Here is an 11,393-nt window from a genome sequence, read left to right on the forward strand (position 1 = left end):
GTATATAACTAATGTACTGCACTAGCAAGGGCTAGAAGTGGAAACCATACTCAGAAGTGCTGGTCTCACAGCCTAGACTTATTCATGTAGGTCATGTTCCCTCCAAAGAGTTTCATCCTCTTCAAGATTTACATTTCCCGACCTCCTTAGATGTTTGTAAGATTTTCCAGACACTTTTAAAGTTCTTCCAAATTAGGTTACAGCTTTCAGACAGGCTAAGCATATGCAGCAAAAGATTCCATTGCCAGGGCCGGATTTACACCTTCCGCACCCTAGGCACAGTAGCTTCAGTACCTCCCCTGCCTTCATCTGAACTTTGTGTATTCTGCATGTGGGGGGCACCAGGGAAGAGAGGGGCTAGCTGGGACAGCTGTGCCTGAGGGAGATGGGGGGGCGAGGGGCTGGGATGACTGGCCTGGCCAACTCTGGTTGGGGAGAATATACTCATCCCTAGGCTCCTCGTTCCAGCTTGGCCAGGGGGTGGGGCCTCAGGGGAGAGAAGGAGTATGGGGCGGGGCTAGATCTCTGGCACGCGTGTGGGGCCCCCAAATTGGCCAGGGCCTCTGGGCATGGGCCCCGTTCGCACTTGTGGTAATCCACCACTGTTTAGGTGCCCCAAGAACGCTGGTGCCCTAGGCACATGCCTACTGTGTCTAATTGGAAATCCGGCCTTGTCCGTTGCATGTGTGCCCCTAATGTTCTGAACAGTAGATTTAACAAAGGAACTCAATAGAGTTTCCTACTGTGGCTTTGAAAAATCTGAACCACGCAGCCAATTTCTTTAAAAATTTGCTTGGTCTCAGTGAGATTTACAAAACATGTCAACTTTGAGCAAAACTCACTTAGGATCTGAATCTAGGTCACGAGTGAGTGTGTATACCTGTGTGTTGTTCCTTTTTGTTTGTTTTTGATATCAGGGAAATTAAAATAAAAATAAAAATTACATCTGGGAAAAGACCAAGCATGGCAAATTTCAGCGACCTCCACGCTACTAAATTTGTTTGCATAAGTTATGAGCAACTGAACAAATATGTTTAAAATGGAAGTTTTGTTACATCCTTAAATACAGCGATCACTAGCATAAGTACTTTAAAATAGACACACACAAACATACTTTGTCAGGAATAAGAAACTCTAGATGTTGTATTTCTGGATACTGCTCACATGAAGTCCTATGGTGTTCACCCTTATGTCTTATAAATGCCACATAATGTATGCAATAATTGCTCATAAATACAATGCCTTCCATGTAGTATGTCTTAAAGATTTTACCTTGCACTTTCTGTACAAATTATTTTGGCTGTACATAAGTTACCTTATAATTATAGCAAGAGATCTTATAGAGTTATTCCCCATAGTGTATAAGTTACAAAACTTTGTGGTCTACCACTGAGGCTTTAAAAAATGATGAAAAACAAGACATTTACATCACCAACTGTAACTAAAAACTAAAAATAGCCCCACGACCAGTGTTTTGGTGTGCAAACTGAGACCATCTTCAGAAGAATAGTGGAGGTTGCTAAAATCTAATGGATGGTGCAATCAGAAAGAAATTATTTGCATAAGCTTCATATATAAAAGTCCAGGCAAACTGATATAAACGGACTTCTTCCCCCTAGAACAACTGCACCAGGGGGCTGATACATGTGACCTTTGAGAAGGACCCTGTGAGATGGGTGGGGATTAAGCAGGTTCTGGTTGTCTCTACTGGCCAAATCCTCCCCCAGCTGGAAGATGCAACCCCCACAGGGCTTCTTGCAGCTCTGATGGTGCAGCAGCATCCACAAAATGGCTCTGATTCAATGGGGTGGGGGCAGATGGACTCCACCACCACAGAGTGTAAATGCCCTTGTGTGGAACTCAGGTTACAGGATTGGGCCATAGCATGGTGTGTTACCTCATAAGCCTGTTTTAGCCCTTTAAATTAAACATAGTCACTCATTACACTAAAATCAAATCACATCTTTGGGTGTCCCTGACAGCGTCTTGTGTAGTATTATCTTTATAGAATCTGCTGCTAACTTTAAAAGTTACTGATGATTAGAGATGCATAAATGAATTGATATGTAAATGTCGTATTATAGTGTGAATGCTTAAAATGCACATAATAACACACCCAGTTTAGCACTAAAATCTATAATGATTTAGCTGAATCCTTTTAAAAAGCAGGGCATATTCTCTCTCAATACCTAACTAATTTGAGTGAGTCATTACAGAGAGATTTTAGTGGCCTGAGAAGTGAATTGTGAGAGGATAAATAAACCCACAGTGCATGAAAGAAATGTTCAGCTTCTCTGGAATTTGCACAGAGTCAGAAGGGACCACCATGGCTTTTTGGGAGACAAATTCTCATTGCATTGAGCCCAGCAAATAGAGCAATTGTCATTGTATTATTTATCAGTGGAAAGAAGCATGTGATGGAGTGCAGGTATTAGAACAGTTACAAAGAAAAAACCAAGTCATACATATGTGGCTTCTTTTGTCTTTCCAAAACTGTTTATTAAAAGGAAAACATCCTGTAGCAGGTTTGCACAGGCCCCCCTGCTGGTCAGGTCCTCCGTGCCCACAAACAACTTGCAGACATCAGCTTCGTGCTCTCATCTCAGCCAGCGGGTACCCCAGTCCATTAGTCTCTGGACAAACACCCAGGGCCGCATACTCCCCGTCCACTGAGCCGCCCAGAACTTCTGCCAGTATTTCTCCGCTGACAAACCCACCTTGTCGAGGACAACCACCCTTACTGCGTCGTAGTCCCTGGCCTGCTCCTCGCTTAGGGCCATATAGGCCTCCTGGGCTTCACCGGCCAAGTATGGTGCTAGCTGTAGGGCCCAGGTTGCCTTATCCCAGCCAGCACCCATGGCTACCCGCTCGAACGTGCAGAGGAAGGCATCCGGGTCATCCGCAGGGTCCATTTTGCACAGTCCTAGACCCGGCGATCAACTGCCCTCCCCCACCACAGGGCTCATCATACGTTGCAGGGTCTGCAGCTGTGTGCTGGCCTGCTCTTGATAAAGTACTGGAGGCTTTTCTGCTGTTCTGCCTGCCAGGCGAGCAGGGCCTGTCTCTCTGCCTGATGGGCTTGCTGGAAGCTCTGCATTGCCCCCTGCATCTGCTCCTGTTGCTTCACGTTCCGTTGTAGGGTCTCCTCCATCCCTGGGCCACCAACCTCGGTCACTGGCTCTTGGTCCCGGACAAGCCCCCACATGTAGCAGGTCCGCACAGGCCTCCCTGTTGGTCAGGTTCTCTGTGCCCACAAATCACTCATGGACATTAGCTTCGTGCTCCCATCAGTTCTCTTCATTTACAGGCTGTGACCCATCACCAGCTACTAATATAAAGTCCGGCCTATCAGCCCCAGCGGCCTCTCTGCTCCAGCCATGGGTCAAGGGAAACTCACCCTCTGCTGCAGCTTCTCCCTTTGCTGGCTGTTTGTCTGTCCCCCCGCACTTCCTTCCTGGGAGCCTTTATGGAGCCTGGCCTAACAAGCCCAGCAGCTGCTCCTCGTTAACCCATCCCTGTGCAGGGTTTACTCAGGCTCTTCCCATTCCCTCTAATTAGGGCACCAGTACTATTTGGGTACTATGTGGGTGGGCGCAAGCCTGCCACAGATAAAAGCCCCTCCTGCAGCCTGAGGGGAGGAGCCACTGAACCTGGACTCCATTAATTACCGGGGACAACAAATGAAAAAAACAGGGACAGGCGTGAAGGTCAAAGGGTTAAATGGAGGGAGTCCAAAGGGGACACCAAGCAGAGAACCCCAAACAGTGCCCACTGCTTCTCGAAGGTAGCCAAGGAATCAGCGGACGTGGCCCAGAGGAACTCTGCCCAAAGACGTGATTGGACGGAGGAACGGAAGTAGGCCCCACAGTCGCAGAGCACCTCCTCAGCCAACCTCCTCTCCCTGGTGTTGTAGATGGCCACCTTGGCCAAGGCGAGGAGGAGGTTGACAAGGAGGTCCCGCGACTTTGTGGGGCCGTGGATGGGGTGTGTGTAGATCAGGAGGTGTGGGGAAAAGTGCAGCCAGAACCTCAGGAGGAGCCAGAACCTCAGAAGGAGATTAGGACACTAGTGGCAGGGGGATGAATGAGCCTGGCTGCTCCCAGCACCCTGTCACACACCCTCTATTGAATAAAAGACAGAGATCATACAGGACCTTTCCCAAAGCTCAGTGAAAAGTCTCTCATTGAAATCGATGGATCAGGCCTATAGCTGCCACTTTGAAACAAAAACTCATCTAGATTTTTTCCCCACCATATCAGAGATCAATAAAGACTAATTTGCATTGTGATGTTATAACGAACTCTAAGGAATTCATCATAATAATGGTATAAAAGGGCTTTCAGTACAAGCAGATGTGGTCTTATTCTAATTAACATTAAAGGAGCACACTCCAGTCTTTTAGTCCAAAAGTTTAACATATTTTTCATATAGTTAAAGTTGTAAATTCTCATAAGAAACATGGTCTTTGTTAATGACAGTCTATCTGAAAAGGGAGAGGGGTGAAATTAAATTGATCCTCTAGTGATGAATTATTCAAAATGAAAAACAATCAACTTCAAGACCCTAGCAGTACATTCTGGCAATCAACAATCAAAACACACATACTCCTGATTCCACAAATAAAGCCATTTGAGTGTCCTCTTTGACATGTTACATTTTGAATTAATCAATGCAAGGAGGCCTGAAGAAACATTACACATAAAACTCCCATTTATTTAAACGGAAGTTACACACACATGCAACATTCAGAATCAGGCCTTTTATTGCAAAAGGAACCATGTTCCATACAAAAAGTTATTTTAAGAACAGCAGGACCTGCAGTCTTTGATTTCACTGGAAGTTTTGGGTAAACCATGGGATGGGCCAACTGTTAATTATTTACATTGTGGGGGTGCCAGACCTCACTGTTTGAGGAGCATTGTATTTGTACAGCAGCCAGCAGAAAAAGCAGATAGGAGACCGACCCCAAAGAGCTTGAATTCCAGTTACAATTATACAATGTTAATAAGAATTCTAGCAAGTAAATGTGGCCTCAGTATGTAGATTTACCAAAGTTTCTTATAGGAATATGTATTTAAATAGGTATGTTGCAGTAAATAAAAGTGTGCACCTCCCAAGCCCTCAGCAAACTCTTAAAAATGCATATTTTAAAATAAAGGAACTCCTGCAATAATCCATAGACATAGACATTTGGAAAAAATGCAATAAGTCTCTAAGAAAATCATCATCAGAACCCACCTCCAATCACAGCCCTCTCTCAGTTGCCATTGGGCCCGAGAGAAAGGGTAGGCCTTGCATCATGCCCTGAAGGCACCTGGGCTATTACAGATGGTAGAAGGTGTTCTGAATTTATATGCCAGGAACAAGAGCACAGAAATGTTTCCAGTGGAACAATAGCATAGAAAAGCGCATCTGAATAATTATCTGCAGACTTGCCATTATCTATGTCATAGCCTTTGGGGGTTGGTTCTTAACAGAATCACCAAACTGGTGGATGAAGGCAGCGCACACACAAGTTCTCACGCTGCAGTGAGCCCCATATAGGCAATCCCTTGCATCCACATGGCACCCTATTGATTTCAGTCTGCCCATGTGGAACTTCTTGCAGAACTGGGGCCTAAGTTCCACTCTAGTTAGCTGCATTTCTGCAGTTATAGAACTTCATCAATGTGCTGCATAAAGAAGGACAACTCCAATCGACTTTGTCATCCAGGCATCTATCAAAGCCTTTATTCTGATTCTGCCATTCAAAATTATGAAGTGGCCAGGAAACTTAAAGCATGATGTCCGGGATTGCTGCGAACCCATAAATTTGACTGAATGGGGCTGAAGCTTGCAATTGAATTGAAAGGTCTATGCACTTTAAATGCCTATTATTGGACAGAAAAGGAAAGGTAACCTTCCCTGGACAATGTGATTTTAGGTTAAATCATGTAGTCATAAATCATGACTTTGAGGGGTCTCTGGATAGAAGAAAGAAAACATGACTTGTGAGATGATAAGGAACTTGTTGAGCCTGTTTTCCTATCTGCAGAACACTGAAATTAGACAGATTTTTCTTGCTGGATTTGTAATCTTTTCCAAAAACTATAACTATAAATACAATTTGCATGTTTATACAAATGCTGGGTTTAGGTTCTGTTTCAGAGTTTAGCTAAACTGTGGGATAAAGCAGCAATGCTGTTTTCATGGAGGTTTGTTTATTAGGTTATTCTTTTTGCAAGGCCAGTTGGGTGTTAATCTAGAAATCTTTTTTTTTTTTTTTTTTTTTTTTTTTTTTTTTTTTTTGAGGGGTGGTGGTGGTCTTCCCTCCCCACCACCATTTGTATCTTCTTCTTGGCTTTGATCTGGTTTTCCCTTCAGGTGGATCTTCTCAGGCAAATTCATTTCCTTAGTGTCTGATTCTGTGAGGTAGGATTCTGTGAGGTAGGATGGTGCTATTATCCCCATTTTACAGACAGAAAACAGGCACAAATTCAAACGGAGACTTAGGTAATGCAACACTCAATTTCCAGCCCTCCTCGGGGCTTAGCTGTGAGTTAGGGCCAAACTGTGGGGCAGTGACAAGACCAAGGCAACTCTATGGATGCCCAGCTACCAGAGTATAGGCACCTTGGGAACATTAATGGTGGAGACTTAAACATCTACACAGGCTGGCCATGTCTATATGTACAGCACTGCAGTGGCGCAGCTGTACCAATACAGCCACTGCAGTGCATCTGGTGAAGACACTCTATGCTGTCAACAACCCACCTCCACGAGTGGCATAAGGGCTCCTGCCAACATAGCACTGTGCACACGAAGGTTGGTGTAACTTATGTTGCACAGGGGGGTAGAATATTCACACTCCCGAGCAACATAAATTTTGCCGAGATGGGCAGTAGTGTAGACATAGCCTTAGGTGGTAGGTGAGCAGGGTTTTTGTGAAATCCAATGGTACATCAATGTTGGACTTACCAGACCTAAATCCCTTTGTGAATCTAGCCCTGACTTGCCCAAGGTCACACTGGAAGTCTGTGGGGGCAAACGGAATTAAAGCTGGCTCTCCTAAATCCCAGTCTAGCACCCTAATCACTGGAGCATCCTTCTGCTCTGATTCTGCTACATTTACTCATCCTGAGTAGTACTCATATCCTTTGGATTCCATTGGGCTTACTTTCAGAGTAAGGCTTTGATTCAGCAAAGCACTAAGCATGTTCACCAGTCCCACTAAAGTCAATGGAAGTTAAGCATGTATTTAAGTGCTTTCCTGAATAGGGATGTTTTTACATAGTGTATCATACAAATGGTGATTAATAAAGTGGCTCGGAAGGCTTAGATTTTTGTCAGTAAATGTCAATCTTACCACATAACACAAACTGATGAAAAAATATTTCCATCAATAATAATCAAAATGTACAGTAGGCAAAGTAAGAAAAATGCTGCTTGAAAACTTTATTTGTTTTAAGGATATTTACTTTGTATATTGCGACATCTGATGTTGACAATTTGTGTTTTAATGATTATAAAGATTTAACTTTTTGGAATCTCAATGTCTACTCTCATTAAATAATCATATATCCCCATGCTTTCTCGCAACTGTGATAATTTAAATAGATAAAAATAGAAAAAAATACTTAAACTCTATAATTTTGGATAACTGTGAAAATTTTCATGGATAAAAACTGGGAAAAAAGCTTAAAATTAACATAATTATCCATCAAAATTATAAAAAAATAAAAATCAAATTCTGCCAAGCCTAATAATAATAATAATAATACACAGCACTTTACTGGGAATTATTCTGATTTCCTAAATATTGAGTTTAATACTGTCTTTTTGAGCCACTAAGCATGATGAGGTATTTATTCATAAAAAGCATTTGCAGAATTCTGATTCATCATAAGAGTTAGGATCACAGCTTGATTATTTTTCTGTGTCCTTCATGTTTCAGTGCAGCTGTGATTGGATTTGATAGTATTCATGCCTATTAGTTATAAGAAATTACAATGGTATGTTGCAGATTATTAGGTTGTCTACTAAAAACAACGTTAGGAAGAAAGAAGGAAACATGTTATATTGCAAATATCAACTTGGTCCATGTGTTCCCAGATAGCGCACACTGTATTTTATCTCTAATTAAGTCATGGTAATGTTGTTTGTAGATAGCCTCATTATCCAGATTCTACAAGGAGATATGAACTTGTCAGTCATGCTATGAGATATCACCAAATAAAGTTATCATGCCAGAGAGCTACTTGGGGAGAAAATAGTATCCAGTTCCTACAGCAACCACAGATAGGCATATTATTTTGGATTATGATATATAAATTCTATTTAGGAAAGTAAAGTGAAACCCACTCTGCCCATGCTTCAGCCCATTTCCCAGGAGGTAGAAACATTAGATTAGATAGAGTGATGCTAATAGACCAAATCTTGAGAGGTGCAGAGAGCCAGCAACTCTCACTGAAATCAATGGAAGACCTCAGGCATATATTGTAAGAACAACAGGGCAAAGATCTTTGCTTAACTCTGCTTCTCACCCTTGTTTGCTAATAAACCACAGGCTGGAGCTTCATAAAATGAAGCCTGAGGTCTACGTGCATTACTGCTTGTACATTTGCATGTCTATTTTCTGCAAGTGCCATTACAGCCATATGTGTTCAAATCAGGCATCTAAGCACCCATTTGCATGAGCAAAAGCCTGATTTGCCTATGCAACTCTGATACTTGCACACATAAAAGTAGGTGTGCATGTGAAAAAATATGCATGGGCATTAGGCCTGGGATTATGAAAATCTGACCCTCAATGTTTTATTGAACTCTGCAAAATTAAAAACCTTTGTTATTCAAATGTGGCTTTGAAATAGCATGGCTGAAATTCTGACTGGGGTTGCACAGGTGTAAAATGAGAACAGAATTTGTTTGGGAGTTACTGTGACTTCAATCATATTAGAAGAAATACCTGCAGTAGCTTACTCTAAGCATTTTACATAATTCAGAACATGAGATCCTTTCAGTTACCTCCATGAGCATTTTGCCATAATGCAGTTAGTCAAGCTTGAAAAAAGTCCATGTAACACTAAGGCCATGTCTACACTAGCGAGCTTACAGCGGCACAGCTGTAGCAGTGCAGCTGCGTCACTGTGAGATCGCTTGTGTAGCTACTGTATGCCAACGGGAGGAGCTCTCCCACTGACATAGCGCTGTACCCACTGCTACTTATGCTAGCGAAACTTATGTCTCTCAGGGGTGTGTTTTCCTGAGCAACATAAGTTTTACCGACATAAGTGGTAGTGTAGACATGGCCTTAATCAGGGAAAAATTCATGCAATATAGGACAGGGACAGATTTATAAGACAGATAATGGGATTTATGCAAGTACTTTCTTGACTAAAGAAAAGAAAAGAAAAACTATTGAAAATTCTCTTTACTGATGTTTGGGTTGCTGCATGGCAATAGAAAAAAAACCAGGCTCTAGCCACAAGCCATAAAACAGGACTTTCAATATTTTTACAAGCATATCTTAATGAGTTAGGAGGGAATAAAGCATTGTAGTGAAGAGGGAAACACTGAAGAGCTCGGTGTAACTTGAATGCTTGTCTTTGTCTCTCTAACATCCTGGGACCAACATGGCTACATCAACACTGCAAACAAGATGCCAGAATAGTCCTTTTTCTGGTAGGATTATTCTAACAACCTCATTGGTGGCTCTCTGATATCAGCTGGGGAGAAAGTGTGGCACGTAGGAGTTCTAGCTTCAGTCCTTGACTTTGGCCCAGACTTCTTGCATGACCTGGGGCATGTCACTTAACCTCTGTGTGCTTCAATTCCCTATCTCACAGGGGTACTGTGGGGGTAAATTCTTTAACTTTTGTGCTGTGCTCCAGTAATGAGGGCTTGATCACTGTATGCATAGTAGAAGTATATTCAATAATCCAAGTGGCTGAGATTATCTTTCACTGTTCTCACTGTCTCTTGCAACTGCATTAGTTAAATGCCCTCACTGGCTTCATGTTAATTTATTTGTTGAGGATTGTGTTTTGACCCTCCACATTTAAAGCCTGCTGCTCTGGAACGGCAGCCAACATGTATAATTTGGTTTCAGTAATTACACCCACGCAGAATCTATGGCTCAGTTTCTAATTTGTAGTTACACTCTCACCAGTTCTTTATTATGATAAATATGAGGCTCCTGCCCATATCATCCCGTGGGGCAGAAATCTCTGTTTCACTAGATTTGCATCTCAGTAGGAGAGCTATGATCCGGGAAGCCCTGGGGCCACTTATAAGCCAAGTAATAAGAGAGTGGAGACAGCCTTTCAAAGTGAGAGTGCTGGAGAAACCTTTCTGGCTTCTTTTGGAGAGGTTTTGCTGCCCTGACACCTTTCAAATCTAATTGGAGGTAAGGCAGCATTAGAGAGAACCAACTCCTTCAGCTACATAGCCTGCATTCAGCAAAACACTTCAGCATATTGTTATGAGCTGAGTGAAACTTTGTTATCAAGTGTTCTGGGTGCTATGAGCAAAAGAAGCTGCTTCCTGCTATTTGATCCCATCTGCATTTAGAGACACAGGACTTTGTACATTATTTGTAAATAAACAAAACTGCACCAAAGAAATACCTGACCATCACCGATTTCTACTGCAAATTGGACCGCTCCCTGGGCCCAAACCTTGACTAGCCACTCAGGTCAAAAAGGGGCAAGTCCATTCCTACTTCTTACAGTTAAGGATGTGTGCAAGTGCTTTGCTGATTCAGGCCCTGCAGCAGAACCATGAAAGCCTCTTTAGGAGCCATGCTGCAGGCAATTGTAGGGCTCATTCAGTGAAGCAGTGAGCTAAGAAAGCTAGTTCCCAGCCTTGAGTGCAAGGAGGCTGGAGAAGGTGTAGATAAAGGAAAGCAATGGTGGCTCAGCGGAGCTTGCTGAACCACCTCTGGATGATCTAGGTACTTAGATGTGGTAGCTTCCCCCTACCGCCCACCTTAGAGGAAGCCCTAGTGTAAAGTGTGGCCACGCTCATTCTTATTCCTGACGCTCACTGTTCACAAAGCTGAAGGAAGGTGAGCGTGAGCAAGAGGCCAATCCCAGCCTGGGTGTGTGTGTTTGGGAGGTTCAGGAGACTCCAATACTTTTACCTGCCAAAAAAAACAAAGAGGAAGGCTAGAAGAGAGGAAAATTGGGGCCCTGTACTCCTACCTCTCCTCTAAGAATTATGGACAACAGAAGGGTTAGATGGGGACAATCTTTGAAGATACAGAGCATAAGCATCTGTGCTCCCAGTCCCCTCCTCACTCCCAAGGAACCCGGAGCAGTGTGAGAAGGAGAGGAACACTCTGTCCAAGGGAGACGGCAGAGCAAAGAGAGATGGGCTGGAGGAAGGCAGCCATGCCAGGTCCTGTGAACCTGGCC

Source organism: Emydura macquarii, unplaced genomic scaffold (genome assembly GCF_026122565.2).
Source record: "Emydura macquarii macquarii isolate MOO-44397 ecotype Brisbane River unplaced genomic scaffold, CSIRO-AGI_Emac_v2 contig_719, whole genome shotgun sequence".
Classification (NCBI taxonomy): domain Eukaryota; kingdom Metazoa; phylum Chordata; order Testudines; family Chelidae; genus Emydura; species Emydura macquarii.